Source organism: Pseudophryne corroboree, chromosome 2 (genome assembly GCF_028390025.1).
Source record: "Pseudophryne corroboree isolate aPseCor3 chromosome 2, aPseCor3.hap2, whole genome shotgun sequence".
Classification (NCBI taxonomy): Eukaryota; Metazoa; Chordata; class Amphibia; order Anura; family Myobatrachidae; genus Pseudophryne; species Pseudophryne corroboree.
This window is the reverse complement of record NC_086445.1, coordinates 341,201,934-341,220,069: the sequence shown is the minus strand read 5'-3', so window position 1 is coordinate 341,220,069 and position 18,136 is coordinate 341,201,934.

Here is an 18,136-nt window from a genome sequence, read left to right as displayed (position 1 = left end):
CGGAACCAGGACGACTGGGCAGTCCCATTCACGATGAGGAGGTAGAGAGTCTGCTGCTTGCTTACTGGAAACATCCGCAAGGGATTGATACACCGGAGGTAGATCGGAAAGGCTAATTGACCGAAGAGGTACAATAGTAGCTACACAGTCCTTGGTACAAGATTTACCCCATGAAAGGACTTCCATGGTTTGCCAATTAAGTTGAGGATTATGTTTCTGCAGCCAAGGTAAACCAAATATCACATCTTGAGAGGCTTTGGGAATCACGTAGAAGGAGAGGTATTCGGAATGGAGCTCACCAACTTTCATCTTGAGACATACGGTTCGATGAGTAATTATACCATCTGGAATTCGACTTCCATCCACTGCTGTAACAGCAACTGCTGCTTCCAGGGGCATGGTTTGAACTTTAGACCGTATGACAAAGGCTGAGGAGATGAAGTTCTTGGCTGCCCCGGAATCTAGGAGGGCTGAAACTTTCACTGTAGAACTTGGAACTTCTAATTGAATAGACAAGGTTGGCTCTTTCCCAGAACGTGATTCTAAAGTAACTCCTAGCTTAACCTCTCTTGAATAAGCTAGGAGGCGAGAGTTTCCCTGTCGGAGTTTGCAGAATTTAACTAAATGTTCGGAGGACCCACAGTACATGCAGAGGTTACCCTGTCGACGACGAAGTCGTTCCTCCTCTGTGAGGCGAGAGTGCCCAATCTGCATAGGTTCTTCAGTCATTACTGGAGACTGTGATGAAGAATCTTGTCGAGGTCTAGGATGATCACGTGGACTGGATCGCTCTGCCCTGGATTTCTCTAAACATCGCTCCCTGTAACGTAGATCAAGTTTGTTACAGAGAGAAATCAATTCATCCAGTTTAATTGGCACATCCCGGATAGTTAAATCATCCTTGATTCTTTCTGAAAGTCCATTCCAAAACGCGGCGATCCGGGCCTCCTCATTCCAGTTTAACTCTGAAGACAACGTGCGAAACTGAATAATATATTGACTGACAGGACGTAAACCTTGACGTAGACGGAGAATCTCCAAGGATGCTGAGGTGGTCCTGCCTGGTTCGTCAAAGATTCTCCAGAAGGAAGATACGAACTCTTTGTAATTAGAGAGGATAGGATCACCTCTCTCCCATAATGGTGATGCCCACTCCAGAGCCTGACCGGAGAGGAGGGCAATAATATATGCAACCTTAGAACGAGCTGATGGGAAACTGGCAGACATCAGTTCAAACTGGATCTCGCATTGATTCAGGAATCCTCTGCAAAGTTTTGGAGTTCCGTCAAACTTACTCGGAGAGGGTAACTGCAAGCGGGACGTAGGCAGCGTCACAGGAGAAGCTGTAGTGGTAACTGGGACATCTGGGGTTGGAATCTGGACTTGGAACGTTTTAATAGCCGTATGAAGAGTCTCTAAACGGTCTGCCATAGTTTGCATAAACTGCACTATTTGTGTCTGTATAGACTCCTGGTTTTCCAGACGGGAAAGGATATCTGACGTAGCACCGCCTCCTGCGAATTGGTCACTTGACGGATCCATGTGGCCAGTGCTTACTGTCAGGTCCGGGTGTTTTTGTGAATCCGTTAACCCGGGACCAACCACAGGTGTAGGTGCTGGGCTATGAAGAAAGCAGGGAGGACGAAGAAAGTTCCGATTCATATATTTATTCAAAATAACAATTCAGTAAAGAGTTAACTGACAAGTTGTTAATCATCATATTATACTGAAGTATTGCAGGAATAATATGCAAGAGAAAACTCAAAAATACATAAAAGAAATGTTCATGGAAACATATGCAAAACAAGCTGATGAATAAATGTTGGATTGTCCAAATATAAACGAGCTTTGATGCTGAACTGCAGAATGTTATTAACTGGATAATGCAGACATGAAGAGATAACTGTAAGGATTTGCAATGGAGTTTTGAGAGTTAACTGAGAGACTGTGAAGAATTATCCTTGTTATGACAACATAGCAAATATAAACAAGCTTTGATGCTGAACTGCAGATTGTGTTTAACTGGTTAATGCAGACATGGAGAATTAACTGTAAGAATTGGCAATGGAGCTTTGAGAGTTAACTGAGAGACTGTGATGAATTATCCTTGTAATGACAACATAGCAAATAAAAGTACTGAATTGGGTTACTTGCGGGTTCCGGAGATCACTGTGAAACTGTAGTAGAAGACAAGGTGATGAATGGGTTAAATGCAGAGTTGAACAAACGAACAGCTGAGAGAAACAGAATCCTCCAGACTTTGAATGATAGGCAGACTGACAAGGTAACCTCATGCAGGACACTGGGAATCCAACTATTTCCAATAGGAGTGCAATTAACTGACAGCACAGCAGAGAGCCGGTGGATCTTTCAGCAGTGAAGGCTGCAGACGGACCTCTGGGAACGGAGGCGATATCTGGACCACGGGAATCACACAGGAATGCACGGAGAGAGCTCAGAGCTAGAGCACAGCTTTGATACAACAAAGCACTGGCCCAGAGTGACATAATCCCAGCCTACTTAAAGGCAGCACAAGCACGGGATTAGTTTACACCTGCCCACAGGTGTTTTCACAAGTGCTCAGTATTAGCTATTTGGTCTCCAACATGGCCACCTCCTATACAGCAGACACACTGCAGTGCCTTAGGCCATTTGGTCCCCGCACTCACAGTTCCCAGACTCTGCATTACCTGTGCCATTGATCACGCCGTGTCCCCACACGGGCGCACAGCACCGCGAGCAACCGCACTGGCAACGGATGAACCCCAGAACCCGCAAAGGTGAGAGACCGGTTCGTGACATACTTTGAAGGTCCCAATGAGCACAGTGGCCTCCATCATCCGTAAATGGAAGAAGTTCGGAACCACCAGGACTCTTCCTAGAGCTGGCCGGTCGTCTAAACTGACCGATCGGGGGAGAAGGGCCCTAGTCTGGGAGGTGACCAAGAACCCAATGGTCACTCTGTTAGAGCTACAGCATTCCTCTGTGGAGAGAGGAGAACCTTCCAGAAGGACAACCATTTCTGCAGCAATCCACCAATCAGGCCTGTATGGTAGAGTGGCCAGACGGAAGCCACTCCTTAGTAAAAAGCACATGGCAGCCCATCTGGAGTTTGCCAAAATGCACCTAAAGGACTCTCGGACCATGAGAAACAAAATTCTCTGGTCTGATGAGACAAAGATTGAACTCTTTGGCGTGAATGCCAGGCTTCATATTTGGAGGAAACCAGGCACCGCTCATCCCCAAGCCAATACCATCCCTACAGTCAAGCATGGTGATGGCAGCATCATGCTGTGGGGATGTTTTTCAGTGGCAGGAACTGGGAGACTAGTCAGAATAGAGGGAAAGATGAATGCAACAATGGCCCTCATTCCGAGTTGTTCGTTCGCTAGCTGCAGCATTGCACATGCTAAGCCGCCGCCTACTGGGAGTGTATCTTAGCATAGCAGAATTGCGAACGAAAGATTAGCAGAATTGCGAATAGAAAATTCTTAGCAGTTTCTGAGTAGCTCGAGACTTACTCCTACACTGCGATCAGTTCAGTCAGTTTCGTTCCTGGTTTGACGTCCCAAACACACCCAGCGTTCGCCCAGACACTCCCCCGTTTCTTCAGACACTCCCGCATTTTTCCCAGAAACGCCAGCGTTTTTTCGCACACTCCCAGAAAACGGCCAGTTTCCGCCCAGAAACACCCACTTCCTGTCAATCACACTACGATCACCAGAATGATGAAAAATCCTCGTTAGGCCGTGAGTAAAATACCAAACTTTTGTGCTAATTTACTTGGCGCAGGCGCACTGCGAACATTGCGCATGTGCAGTTTGCGACTAATCGCTCCGTAGCGGAAAAAAAACAACGAGCGAACAACTCGGAATGAGGGCCAATGTACAGAGACATCCTGGATGAAAACCTTCTCCAGAGCGCTCTTGTCCTCAGACTGGGGTGACGGTTAATCTTTCAACAGGACAACGACCCTAAGCACACAGCCAAGATATCAAAGGACTGGCTTCTGGACAACTCTGTGAATGTCCTTGAGTGGCCCAGCCAGAGCCTGGACTTGAATCCAATGGAACATCTCTGGAGAGATCTGAAAATGGCTGGCACCGACGCTTCCCATCCAACCTGATGTAGCTTGAGAGGTGCTGCAAAGAGAAATGGGTGAAACTGGCCAAAGATAGGTGTGCCAAGCTTATGGCATCATATTCAAAAAGACTTGAGGCTGTAATTGCTGCCAAAGGTGCATCAACAAAGTATTGAGCAAAGGCTGTGAATACTTTTGTACATGTGATTTCTTTAATTTTTAACAAATTTGCAAAAATCTAAAAAAAATTTTTTTTTCACGTTGTCATTATAGGGTATTGTGTGTAGTATTTTGAGGGGGAAATGAATTTATTCAGTTTGGAATAAGGCTGTTGTCACGATCCGGGTATCTGGACGCCATTTCTTACCCATCAGATGCCTCCTAAGGCTGGCTCAGCGCTCCAGGACCGGATCCCATCTGTTGTCCTGATGTGTACATTCCTGTGTCCTCTCCTGTCACTCTGGGACGCTGTCACAGTGAACGCCATATTACACCTGGCATGGCGTCTCCCGCGGCCTCCGCCGCCGTCCCTGAACTTCTGCATGCAGAGTGTCTGAGTGGCGATTACGTCAGCCGCGGCCTCCGCTGTGTCCGCGTGGTTGGATGTGCATCTGTCAGCCTGGCGCCTCCTGTCTCCGGTGGCCGGCGCCGCCATTACTGTTTTCATTGCCACATGGATTACAAACCAAACTTCCCTCCAAGTGTCTGCATGGGCGCAGCCATCTTGGATTCTGTCAGCTGATCATTTCCTCCAATCTGTTCTCAGTATTGATAATCTGCATAATTGCCTAGCCAATCCCTTCCTTGCTGCAGGTATAAATACACTGTGCCTGAGCAAGGAAGGCGTCAGTGCTTTGGTTGTCAAACCTAGTTCCTGTTTGTCTCTCTCCTGTGATTGTCTTCCAGGTTCCAGCTCCTGTCTCAAGACTTCCACCATAGAGACCCGCACCAGCATTCCACCTGCGGTGTAGCCTGACTCTCCAATCCATTGTGGATTCATCTGTTTCCAGCAGAGTACAGCTTCCCTTAAAGGGCCGGTGTCCTTTCTACACTTTACCACTCTCCACCGGTATTATTATTTCTCCGCTCTCAAGTTCTACATTTCAGTTCATACTTCATCGCTCCCAAGTTCATTTATTATTTAACTGGTTCCAGCCAGTATCCACTCCGTGCTAACAACAGTCTGGTTCCAGCCAGTATCCACAGCAGCTGTTTTATCTTCAGCAACCCAGCTTTTCCTGGAACACCAGCTGGCACAATCCTGGGTTATCTCCATTGCTACAGTCGGGCCTGGTAAGGACTTTCCATCTAGAAGATCATAAGAACTATCTCACACTACCAGTGCCCTGTGGCTCCTGCCATCCTGTAGTACCCAGGAACTGTATTTATTCTTTGCTGACTTTTACGTTTTCTTTTACTGCTGCTGTGTTGCGGAGTTGTCATAATAAACATCATTGACTTTTATCCAAGTTGTCGTGGTCACGCCTTCGGGCAGTTATTATTTATGTTACTTACATGTCCAGGGGTCTGATACAACCTCCCAGGTTCCGGTACATCTCAGCCCCTACAACTGAGGCTGCCTCCCGTCAGCTCAGGCCCTCAGTTGTGACAGCTGTAACATAACAAAATGTGGAAAAAGTGAAGCGCTGTGAATACTTTCCGGATGCACTGTAAGCTGATTGATTGATATTTATCAACTCTTATCTAGGGTGGCCAATCCTGGGATCGGGATTGGCGGGATCCCAGGATGTAGGCCAAAAATTGGTCGGGATTCAATCCTGGAATTGGAAGCTCCCTCCTCCCAGCTCCTCCTGTGCAGCGTGACATGAAGTCTCCTGTCAAAGACACAACAGAAACTTTTATCTGGCTTTCTGTTCTTATTATACAAGGACGTGTACATCAGTCTTGTTTCTCTCGCTTCAATTAATCACTTAAAGTAGACAGTCACGTATATTTGGGGAAGGCCTTACACATACCATATACTAAAACTCTTACATTTAACATTACAGTAATCTCATTCTTCCTTATACTGTTCTCCGTTCCTTCCATTGGAGCGTTCCAACCTCTTTATATTTATGTACTGTACCATTCAGTGAAGAAATTATTTTAACACTGAAACAATGTTCTCATCTTATAGATATATTAACCCACGTAAACAATATCTGCCGTATATATAACTTTAAGCATTGTTTACACACATACTAACTTGTTGCTTATGTATTATAATGCATGTGTACCACAATATAATTAATAAGCACAGTAATCACCCATTGCAAAAAGAACATAACATTAAACAAGATAACAATTGCAATTAGTTATTATGAGAAATAAAATAATAGAATAGAATACTGAAGTCAAAACATTTAAGTCAAGTTCCATAACAACTATTGTAACAAGCATTGGAGGAACGCCAAGTATTTGGCTGTATGAGAACCAAGGACAATTATAGTATAACATGTAACATACATAGTAACTAATGTTGAAAAAAGACAATTGTCCATCGAGTTCAACCTATTTGTGGTCTCCTATGCAGTCCTATTATAGAACTAGTTATTTTATGTGAGATATAAGTTCTTTCTATTGTTAGTATTTAAATGGATAAAGAGAAAATATGTGTCATATTTTGTTTTAAACCCTCCATGTTCACTTTAACCCCAGATGCCAGGAACCCTTACCCACTGGTACTCAATGGGCTCTGTGCTAAGAAGGGTTGTGTCCCCCTCAATGCAAGCTATTTTATGTATGTTTTATTAGACACATTCATTTTTGCGTAATTAGCAAGAACCTCATCCTTTAGCATATGCCAGCGGTTCCCGAACTTTTTAGAATCACTGCACCCCTAGGCCAAAAGTTTCTTATTGAGAAATGTAGAAAAAAATATGAAATTACTGTAAGTAAATTGTGTTTCTATGTCATCCTTAGGTTCAGTTATAAGGTGAGGGACAGGATTTGCTTTTTTTCTGTCCTCATATTTTATGATTGGCAGCCACAAGCACTAGTTTTGTCTGTTACTTAAAGAAATAGGTCCTGGACCACCAATCTAAGTCATTCCTGCAAGTGCCAAAAGGCACCCCAGTGGCATAGGGTATTGTTATTATAGTACTGATCTTCCTCTATCCCATAATCATAATTACTATATTAATACATTTCTACTACCATTGGCAATTAAATCATCATAAGCTAATTTGTCTTATATGGTGCTAATGATGTCTTTCCCTTTCTCAAGTAACAGAAGTCTCAGTTTTTAGGCACCGCTAATTTATTCCCATACTGTGTAAGGGTTGCTGTATAAAGCTGTTAATTGCAGCAATAAGGAATCTTTAATATCAGGCGCAGAATGTAGCTATTAATAAATATTCTCCTGTGTATCTCTTAACTACAATAATTACTTATTGAGTCCAGAAGTAAAACTCACAACCTAATGTACAAAGGATTGAGAGCTATATTTTTGCCCTTACATGACAAAGCCTGACTATGCACCTAAAACGCAACTATATTATATGGAACTGCAGCTCTCTACTGCAGGAGCAGATTTTACTTATGGTCGGCAGATCTGCAGCCCCCTCCAGTTAAATCTGCCACCTCAGTGAGCCAGGTGCAGTCCATGAGACTGCACTGTCTACACTGTGACTGGCAGTGACTTCCTATTTGAAGTCATTATGCCTCTGATGAAATTTTAGGCTACAGGGAGACGTGTCAGGCACTTTGTTCTGCACTGTGAGACCTGTGTATATTCTGACACACTGAAGTTGCCTCATTAACTACATGCTCTTGATTTGCCGTGGATCATGGGAAACCTTTATTGAAAGACCTTTCAGCTAAGTGACTCTTTTCAGCCTAACCCCCCCCCCCCTTCCCCCGCAACTTGAAAATTATCAACCGGTGCCTCGAGAAAACCAGCCTCCTGCACGTCCGGGGAGTGGGACAGCATACAGCAGCTAAGTGCACCCACGAGTAACAGGTTAAATTCACTATAAATTAACAGTGCAATAGCTATTTATTGTAAATGTACACACTTTTATTATATCATGTCATGTATGTTTTTTTATGGTATATTAATAAGTTATATGCTTTGGACCTCACACCGTCTGCTAATTAGTATAACTGCAAAACTTAAGCGCTGTTTTTCCTCATCTTGTTAACTATGTGAAGTCCTACCTGCCAGTCAATCAATCGCAGGACAGGCAGTCCCATTGGGAGGTGTTTCATCCTTCTGGGAATGCCAGACAGGGCTGTGATTAGCAGAGAGCTGGCTTCCTGTAGGAAGCCACTCCCTGTTCATTGTCAGCCCTAGCCGGCTTCTATGGGCTGCAGCCGATGCAGTTCATGTGCCGGTCCCGGGACCTATCTGCTACATTGTGCAGGTGTTGGGACACAGATGGCAGCAGGAGCAGGCAGCGGGGACAAGATGGCATTGACCAGGCAGCACTGCCACCGGCAGCCCCCTACCTCCATCCAGATAGGAGCCGCCGCTGGTCTACTGTATTCGAATCACTAAATTTACTGTACATTCCCACTAACAACTCTTAGGCTTCATCTCTATGCTTGCTCTGTGTTATCATGGTGCGCAAGTATACACGCTAGTTACTCCTGGTGTAAACCTGGTGCATATGCTTATGATGTAATACTTGACACATTGGGCCTAATTCATGTTTGTACACTATGGCTGATGTTCACACAAGTGAGGGATTATCAGAAGACTGTGCATGGGTTGCCATCGCACTGCCATGCGTCAAGGTTTCACTGCTATCATGCTCGCAATAAGGGTTTCATGGGAAAGTGATTGTCAGGAAGTGACCATTTGGCGGTGTTAACGGGGAGCAGTTGCAAAAACGCAAGCATGTTATGGCCATTTTCAGGACGTGTATCTACCGTCAGCTGCGGGCTTGTATGTACAAAAACATGTCTTCTGCATCACTACTGCCGTGTCCAGTCTGAGTAGCCATGGGCCTACCCTTAGACCTGATGTTCCTTGTTTTTGCCTATAGGCTGTGAATGTGTCTGCAATTGCAGAAGAGTTTGCATTAGCTTTGGTGAGTATCTCTTTTAATTTCTGTGCGGCAGCATAATGTCCTGTCATCCGCATGTGCATACAATTAACCATATACATACAAATGTACTTTCTCTTACATCCTAGAGGATGCTGGGGACTCCAAAAGGACCATGGGGGGTATAGACGGGATCCGCAGGAGACATGGGCACACTATAAGACTTTGAATGGGTGTGAACTGGCTCCTCCCTCTATGCCCCTCCTCCAGACCTCAGTTAGTTAGATTCTGTGCCCAGAGAGACTGGACACACACTAGGGGAGCTCTCCTGAGTTTCTCTAAAAAGACTTTATGTTAGGTTTCTTATTTTCAGGGAGACCTGCTGGCTACAGGCTCCCTGCATCGAGGGAGTGAGGGGAGAGAAGCAGACCTACTTCTTCTGAGTTCAAGGGCCCTACTTCTTAGGTTACTGGACACCATTAGCTCCAGAGGGTTCGATCACTTGGTGCGCCTAGCTGCTTGTTCCCGGAGCCACGCCGTCACCCCCCTCACAGAGCCAGAAGAAAGAAGCCGGGTGAGTATAAAGAAGAACAGAAGACTTCAGTAATGAGTTACCGCGCAGCGGTCGCACTGCGCGCCATGCTCCCACACACACTTATGGTGGCACTTGCAGGGTGCAGGGCGCAGGGGGGCCGCCCTGGGCAGCATGATTACTGAAGTTTGACAAAGTATCTGGCAGAAGTATATATATTAGAAGTGCCTAAGCACTAGATATAGCCCCCGCCGGTATAAATATTTTAAATTTGATCGGGACTACAGCTCGCCGGTGAGGGGGCGTGGCTTAGCCCTCACAGCTTACCAGCGCCATTTTCTCTTCACAGGATGCAGAGACGCTTGCACGGACCTCCACACTCCTGCACAAGTAATAGGGGACAAAACGGGGGGGGGGGGGGGGGGGCACAGCAATTTGGTGCGATTACCCATTGATAATAGCAGCGCAAATAGGTCTGAAGCAGTGTGTATTTGCTCTCAGTACCGGGACAGGCGCTGGGGTGTGAGCTGGTAAACTCCCTCTGTGTGTCTCTAACAGGCTTTCCGTGGGTCTGTCCCCTATAGCCAGTGTGTTGGTGCGTGTCGGTACGTGTGTTGACATGTCTGAGGCTGAGTACTCCTCCCCAGAGGAGGTTACTGTGGGGCCGGATAAGGCACTGGGAGTGACTCTGTCGGCACCGCCGACTGCTGATTGGGTGGATATGTTGAGTACATTGAATGCAAATGTGGCGTTGTTGACTAAAAGGCTGGATAAATCTGATTCTCAGACAGAAACATGGAGAAAATCCATGGAGGACACCTTGTCTCAGGTCCAGACACCCTCAGTGTCACAGAAGCGTTAATTTACCCAGATGGTGGATACTGATACGGACACGGACTCTGATTCCAGTGTCGACTATAGTGAGGCCAGTTTAAATCCAAAACTGGTTAAGAGTATTCAATACATGATTGTGGCAATTAAAGACGTTTTACATATTTTGGAAGTATCTACTGTTCCTGATACAAGGGTTTGTTTGTATAAGGGAAAAAAACCTGAGGTGACGTTTTCCCTCCTCTCATGAGCTGAACAGTCTTTGTGAAAAAGCTTGGGAATCTCCTGACAAAAGGTGGCAGATTCCCAAGAGAATTCTAATGGCATATCCTTTCCCTTTTTCACGGAAGGGAAAAGTGGGAGTCATCTTCCAATGTGGACAAGGCTCTATCACGACTGTCCAAGAAGGTGGCGCTTCCGTCTCCTGACACTGCTGCCCTAAAGGACCCTGCGGATCGTAAGCAGGAAACTACCTTAAAATCTATTTATGTCACTACGGGCGCGCTGCTCAGACCTGCCGTGGCATCGGCATGGGTGAGTAGTGCTATTGGTAAGTGGGCAGACAATTTGGCATCTGACATGGATACCCTGGATAGGGATAGCATTCTTTTGACTCTCGGTTATATCAGGGACGCGGCAGCTTACCTAAAGGATGCGGCGAGGGATATTGGCCTCTTGGGATCAAGGGCCAATGCCATGGCAGTCTCGGCCAGGAGAGTGCTGTGGATTCATCAATGGAATGCTGATGCCGACTCTAAGAAAGCTATGGAAGCTCTCACATATAAAGGTAGTGTCTTGTTTGGTGACGGCCTCGCTGATCTGGTGTCTACGGCTACAGCAGGTAAGTCATCCTTTCTTCCTTATGTTCCGGCACAACAGAAAAAGATGCCGCATTATCAGATGCAGTCCTTTCGGCCTAATAAATACAAAAAAGGAAGAGGGTCGTCCTTCCTTTCCTCTAAAGGTAGAGGAAGGGGAAAAAGGCCGCCTGCTGTGCCAGGTTCCCAGGAGCAGAAGTCCTCCCCGGCTTCTACAAAGTCCACCGCATGACGCTGGGGCTCCCCTGCAGGAATCCGTAACGGTGGGGGGGCGTCTCCGACTCTTCAGTCAGGTCTGGTTTCACTCAGGCCTGGATCCTTGGGTGTTAGAAATAGTGTCCCAAGGGTTCAAACTGGAGTTTCAAGATGTGCCCCCCCCCCACCTATTTTTCAAATCAGCCTTGTCAGTTTCTCTCCCAGAAAGGGAAGTAGTGCGCGCTGCGATACAAAAGCTGTGTCAACAGAGTGTCATTGTCACGGTACCCCCGTCTCAACAGGGAGAAGGGTTTTATTCGAGCCTATTTGTCGTACCAAAGCCGGATGGCTCGGTCAGACTGATCCTGAACCTAAAATCCCTCAATCTATATTTGAAAAGTTCCAAGTTCAAGATGGAGTCTCTTCGAGCAGTGGTCTCCAGTCTGGAAGAGGGGGATTTTATGGCATCAGTCGACATAAAAGATGCTTACTTACATGTCCCGATATATCCTCCACATCAAGCTTTCCTGAGGTTTGCTGTTCAGGATTGTCATTACCAATTTCAGACGTTGCCGTTTGGTCTTTCCACGGCCCCGAGGGTCTTCACCAAAGTAATGGCGGAAATGATGGTACTCCTACGCAAGCAGGGTGTCACAATTATCCCGTACTTGGACGATCTCCTGATAAAGGCGAGATCAAAGGAGCAGTTGCTAAGAAACGTGGCTCTCTCCCTGACAGTTCTGCAACTACATGGTTGGATTCTAAATTTGCCAAAGTCACAGTTGGCGCAGACAACTCGGCTGTCTTTCTTGGGCATGATCCTGGACACGGAACTACAGAGAGTGTTTCTTCCAGGGGAAAAAGCTCGGGAAATCCAAAACATGGTCAAGGAGATACTGAAACCGACAAGAGTGTCGATTCATCAATGCACTCGGGTGTTGGGGAAGATGGTTGCAGCCTACGAAGCCATTCCATTTGGCAGATTTCATGCCATGGGTGTTTCAGTGGGACCTGTTGGACAAGTGGTCCGGGTCTCACCTGCACATGCACCGGAAAATAAGCCTATCTTCCAGGACCAGAATATCTCTCCTGTGGTGACTTCAAAGTTCTCACCTGCTAGGTTCAGGATCCAGGATTGGGTCCTGGTGACCACGGATACAAGTCTCCGAGGCTGGGGAGCAGTCACACAGGGAAAAAATTTCCAGGGGAAATGGTCAAGCCAGGAAGCTTGTCTGCACATAAACGTTCTGGAACTAAGAGCCATCTACAATGGCCTTCTACAAGCGGAATGCTTTCTTTAAGGTCTACCTGTCCTGATTCAGTCAGACAACGTAACAGCGGTGGCGTACATAAACCGCCAGGGCGGAACAAAGAGCAGAGCGGCAATGGCGGAGGCCACAAAAGTTCTCAGCTCGGTGGAAAAACGTGTAAGCGCTCTGTCAGCGGTCTTCCTTCCGGGCGTGGACAACTGGGAAGCAGACTTCCTCAGCAAACACGATCTCCATCCAAGAGAGTGGGGTCTTCATCAGGAGGTTTTTGCAGAAGTGACAAGTCTTTGGGGAATTCCTCAAATAGACATGATGGCATCTCCGCTCAACAAGAAGCTTCAGAGATATTGTTCCAGGTCGAGGGACCCTCAAGCCAGTGCAGTGGACGCCCTGGTAACTCCGTGGGTGTTTCAGTCGGTGTATGTGTTCCCTCCACTTCCACTCATTCCAAAAATATTAAGGATCGTAAGAAGAACAAGGGTTCAGGCGATACTCATTGTTCCAGATTGGCCACGGAGAGCCTGGTATCCGGATCTTCAGGAATTGCTCATAGAAGATCCCTGGCCTCTTCCTCTCAGAGAGGATCTGTTACTGCAGGGGCCTAGCTCGAAAGGGTATTCCCGTGGAAGTCATCCCCACTCTGCTGAAGGCTAGAAAGGAGGTCACGGTGAAGCATTATCACCGTATTTGGAGAAATTATGTGTCTTGGTGTGAATCCAAGAAGGCTCCTACGGAGAAGTTTCAGCTGGGTCGTTTCCTCCATTTTTTGCAGGTAGGTGTGGATGCAGGCCTGAAATTAGGTTCCATTAAAGTGCAGATTTCGGCTTTATCTATTTTCTTTCAAAAATAATTGGCCGCCCTTCCAGAGGTTCAGACTTTCGTGAAGGGAGTACTGCACATCCATCCTCCGTTTGTGCCACCCGTGGCACCATGGGACCTTGACGTGGTGTTGCAATTTCTTATGTCACACTGGTTTGAACCTTTGCGAAAGGTTGAGTTGAAATTTCTCACTTGGAAAGTGGTCATGCTTTTGGCCTTGGCGTCCGCAAGATGGGTGTCGGAATTGGCGGCGTTGTCTCACAAGAGCCCCTATTTGATTTTCCATGTGGATAGAGCGGAATTGAGAACTCATCAGCAATTTCTGCCGAAGGTGGTTTCTTCGTTTCACATAAACAAACCTATTGTGGTGCCTGTGGCTACGGATGCCTTGGCTGTTTCAAAATCTCTCGATGTAGTCAGAGCTTTGAAAATTTATGTTGCTCAAATTAGGAAATCAGAGGCTCTTTTTGTCCTATATGCTCCCAACAAAATTGGGGCTCCTGCTTCCAAGCAGACTATTGCCCGCTGGATCTGTAATACGATTCGGCATGCTCATTCTACGGCTGGTTTGCCGTTGCCGAAGTCAGTGAAAGCCCATTCTACCAGGAAGGCTACAATACAAATATATAGACACACAGGTGCACAGGACCAACTTTAGTTGTGGGCCCACCCGCGTCTGTGTGTGAATATAAATTCAGGCGCAAATATCAATTTACATGTAATATCCAATGAACTTTGCTATTTATCACCACTTAGAATCTAAATGCCGCTCCCACTCAATATCCTGAAGTATATACCAAATTCTAGACCAAAAAGAAATCACTTATGTGAGAGAGCGCAAAAAGATTCTAAACATTTTTATTTCATATTAAAAATGATAAGACTATTATAGCATCATCATATGCATATAACGCTATATGCCTTTGAAACATAAAATTATTGAAACTACACAATAAAAACTACCATATACTATGAACACATGTCAGTCCCTGCTTGATTGTTTATCACCAGCTGCCACTAATTTGCAGAAGTATCCTCACAATTCCTTTTATTTCCACTTTGTGGCTAGAATATAGTTCGATGTCCCGCATCAACAGATTTTAGATTCTTTCTCCACAGGATTGTTATATGGATACTATTTTGACTTCATAAATTGTGTCTGATATTCATAAATTAGTGTAGCAAAAAGTTCCAATATTTTATTCGGACTGTAGTGCTATATATATTCGTAGATGGACAGACTTAGATTGTGCCTCTTATCCCTTGACACTCAGATGATAATGTGTCTAGCAACACAGAGATGATTAACAAGGTTAGAGGGTATGTCTCACCTCACCGCAGCCTGGGTGTTGAAATTATCACTCTGCGGACAGCCGTGGCCGGTCACCAGGGAAGCTTCCCTGTCACTGTTGAGCACGTGAATTGTATTATGTCCGTCTATGAGGTGCCCAGCTGCGGCGGTGTGTCACGGAGGAGCTCACTGTTGAAGCCGCCCGGCTTCCCCCTGCCGGAACCTGTGGATCCTATTACGTGGTGTGATTGTTGTCATGCGGCACTCAGCTCACGGCAGCAAGCCGCTGGATTTCCCCTGCTGGAGCCGTCCGACTTCTCCTCACCCGAGCCTCGGTCTTGCAATAAAGGCTTTGTAGTGTAAAGCTGATCCTCCAGGTGCACGGCCAGGATGTCTGTCTCTCAATTCAAATGAAGAATGTTTCAAAGGCCCTTAGCAGAGTGCCCTTAACGTGTTTCTCCGTTTTAAAGTTGTAACGGTTTCATCAGAAGGTAACCATCTGTACTGAGCACACCTCTATTTAAGAAGAATCTCCTCCAATCATTGCCTTTCATTCATTATAGGAGGCAGGTGTGCTTCAGGTGTATAGACATATATGCATTTTGTGGTCAGCTAATTAACTCTATCACACTATATTACCGGGACCAAATCCCACCGAAATACATATTAAAATATCATACATCTTAATAACATCTTTACCAAAAGGATATCACATAAACAATAGATTATTCCCTACATTTTCATTAATTGTAAAAAAAAAAAAAAATATATATATATTTTTATTTGTTTATATATAACAATGGCAACACGTGAGTGGATTAACATCACCTTTATAGATCTTTATAAATATATGGCCTAGGTGGTAATCTCTATATATATATATAAAGATCTATAAAGGTGATGTTAATCCACTCACGTGTTGCCATTGTTATATATAAACAAATAAAAATATATATTTTTTTTTTTTTTTTTTACAATTAATGAAAATGTAGGGAATAATCTATTGTTTATGTGATATCCTTTTGGTAAAGATGTTATTAAGATGTATGATATTTTAATATGTATTTCGGTGGGATTTGGTCCCGGTAATATAGTGTGATAGAGTTAATTAGCTGACCACAAAATGCATATATGTCTATACACCTGAAGCACACCTGCCTCCTATAATGAATGAAAGGCAATGATTGGAGGAGATTCTTCTTAAATAGAGGTGTGCTCAGTACAGATGGTTACCTTCTGATGAAACCGTTACAACTTTAAAACGGAGAAACGCGTTAAGGGCACTCTGCTAAGGGCCTTTGAAACATTCTTCATTTGAATTGAGAGACAGACATCCTGGCCGTGCACCTGGAGGATCAGCTTTACACTACAAAGCCTTTATTGCAAGAACGAGGCTCGGTGAGGAGAAGTCGGACGGCTCCAGCAGGGGAAATCCAGCGGCTTGCTGCCGTGAGCTGAGTGCCGCATGACAACAATCACACCACGTAATAGGATCCACAGGTTCCGGCAGGGGGAAGCCGGGCGGCTTCAACAGTGAGCTCCTCCGTGACACACCGCCGCAGCTGGGCACCTCATAGACGGACATAATACAATTCACGTGCTCAACAGTGACAGGGAAGCTTCCCTGGTGACCGGCCACGGCTGTCCGCAGAGTGATAATTTCAACACCCAGGCTGCGGTGAGGTGAGACATACCCTCTAACCTTGTTAATCATCTCTGTGTTGCTAGACACATTATCATCTGAGTGTCAAGGGATAAGAGGCACAATCTAAGTCTGTCCATCTACGAATATATATAGCACTACAGTCTGAATAAAATATTGGAACTTTTTGCTACACTAATTTATGAATATCAGACACAATTTATGAAGTCAAAATAGTATCCATATAACAATCCTGTGGAGAAAGAATCTAAAATCTGTTGATGCGGGACATCGAACTATATTCTAGCCACAAAGTGGAAATAAAAGGAATTGTGAGGATACTTCTGCAAATTAGTGGCAGCTGGTGATAAACAATCAAGCAGGGACTGACGTGTTCATAGTATATGGTAGTTTTTATTGTGTAGTTTCAATAATTTTATGTTTCAAAGGCATATAGCGTTATATGCATATGATGATGCTATAATAGTCTTATCATTTTTAATATGAAATAAAAATGTTTAGAATCTTTTTGCGCTCTCTCACATAAGTGATTTCTTTTTACCAGGAAGGCTGCCTGAAAAGTCTCGGCGCTTCAACTTTGCCGAGCAGCTACGTGGTCGGGTTCAAACACTTTTGCTAAGTTCTACAAGTTTGATACCCTGGCTGATGAGGGCTCAATCGGTGCTGCAGAGTCGTCCGCACTCTCCCGCCCGGTCTGGAGCTTTGGTATAGACCCCATGGTCCTTTTGGAGTCCCCAGCATCCTCTAGGACGTAAGAGAAAATAGGATTTTAATACCTAGCGGTAAATCCTTTTCTCCTAGTCCGTAGAGGATGCTGCGCGCCCGTCCCTGTGCGGACTGTTTTGCAGCAGTATTGATAGTTATTGCTTCTGTTACACGGAGGTTGTGTATCGGTTATGTTCAGCTTGTTGCTGTTTTTGGTTGCTACTGTTAACTGGTATTGCTTAAAAGCCATGTTGTATTGTGCATTGTGGTGTGAGCTGGTGTGTATCTCACCCTTGGTTAACAAAAATCCTTTTCCTCGAAATGTCCATCTCCCTGGGCACAGTTCCTATACCTGAGGTCTGGAGGAGGGGCAAAGAGGGAGGAGCCAGTTCTCACCCATTCAAAGTCTTATAGTGTGCCCATGTCTCCTGCGGATCCCGTCTATACCCCCCATGGTCCTTTTGGAGTCCCCAGCATCCTCTACGGACTAGGAGTAAAGGATTTACCGGTAGGTATTAAAATCCTATTTTTTCATGCATTAGCTTTTCCTGCTTGAGTTGTGTCTGCAAATAGGAGTGCCACATGATGTACATTTTACAAAAACATTAATAGGTCAATTACATTTACAACCAAGCAATCGTACTAATCCGCAGTACAAATGCTAATTCTCATACGTCCTAGAGGATGCTGGGGTCCACTTCATGACCATGGGGTATAGACGGTTCCGCAGGAGCCATAAGCACTCTTAAGACTTTTCAATGGGGTGAACTGGCTCCTCCCTCTATGCCCCTCCTCCAGACCTCAGTTTTAGAAATGTGCCCAGGCAGACTGGATGCACTCTGAGGAGCGCTACTGAGTTTCTCTGAAAAGACTTATGTTAGGTTTTTTATTTTCAGGGAGAACTGCTGGCAACAGACTCCCTGCTTCGTGGGACTGAGGGGGCAG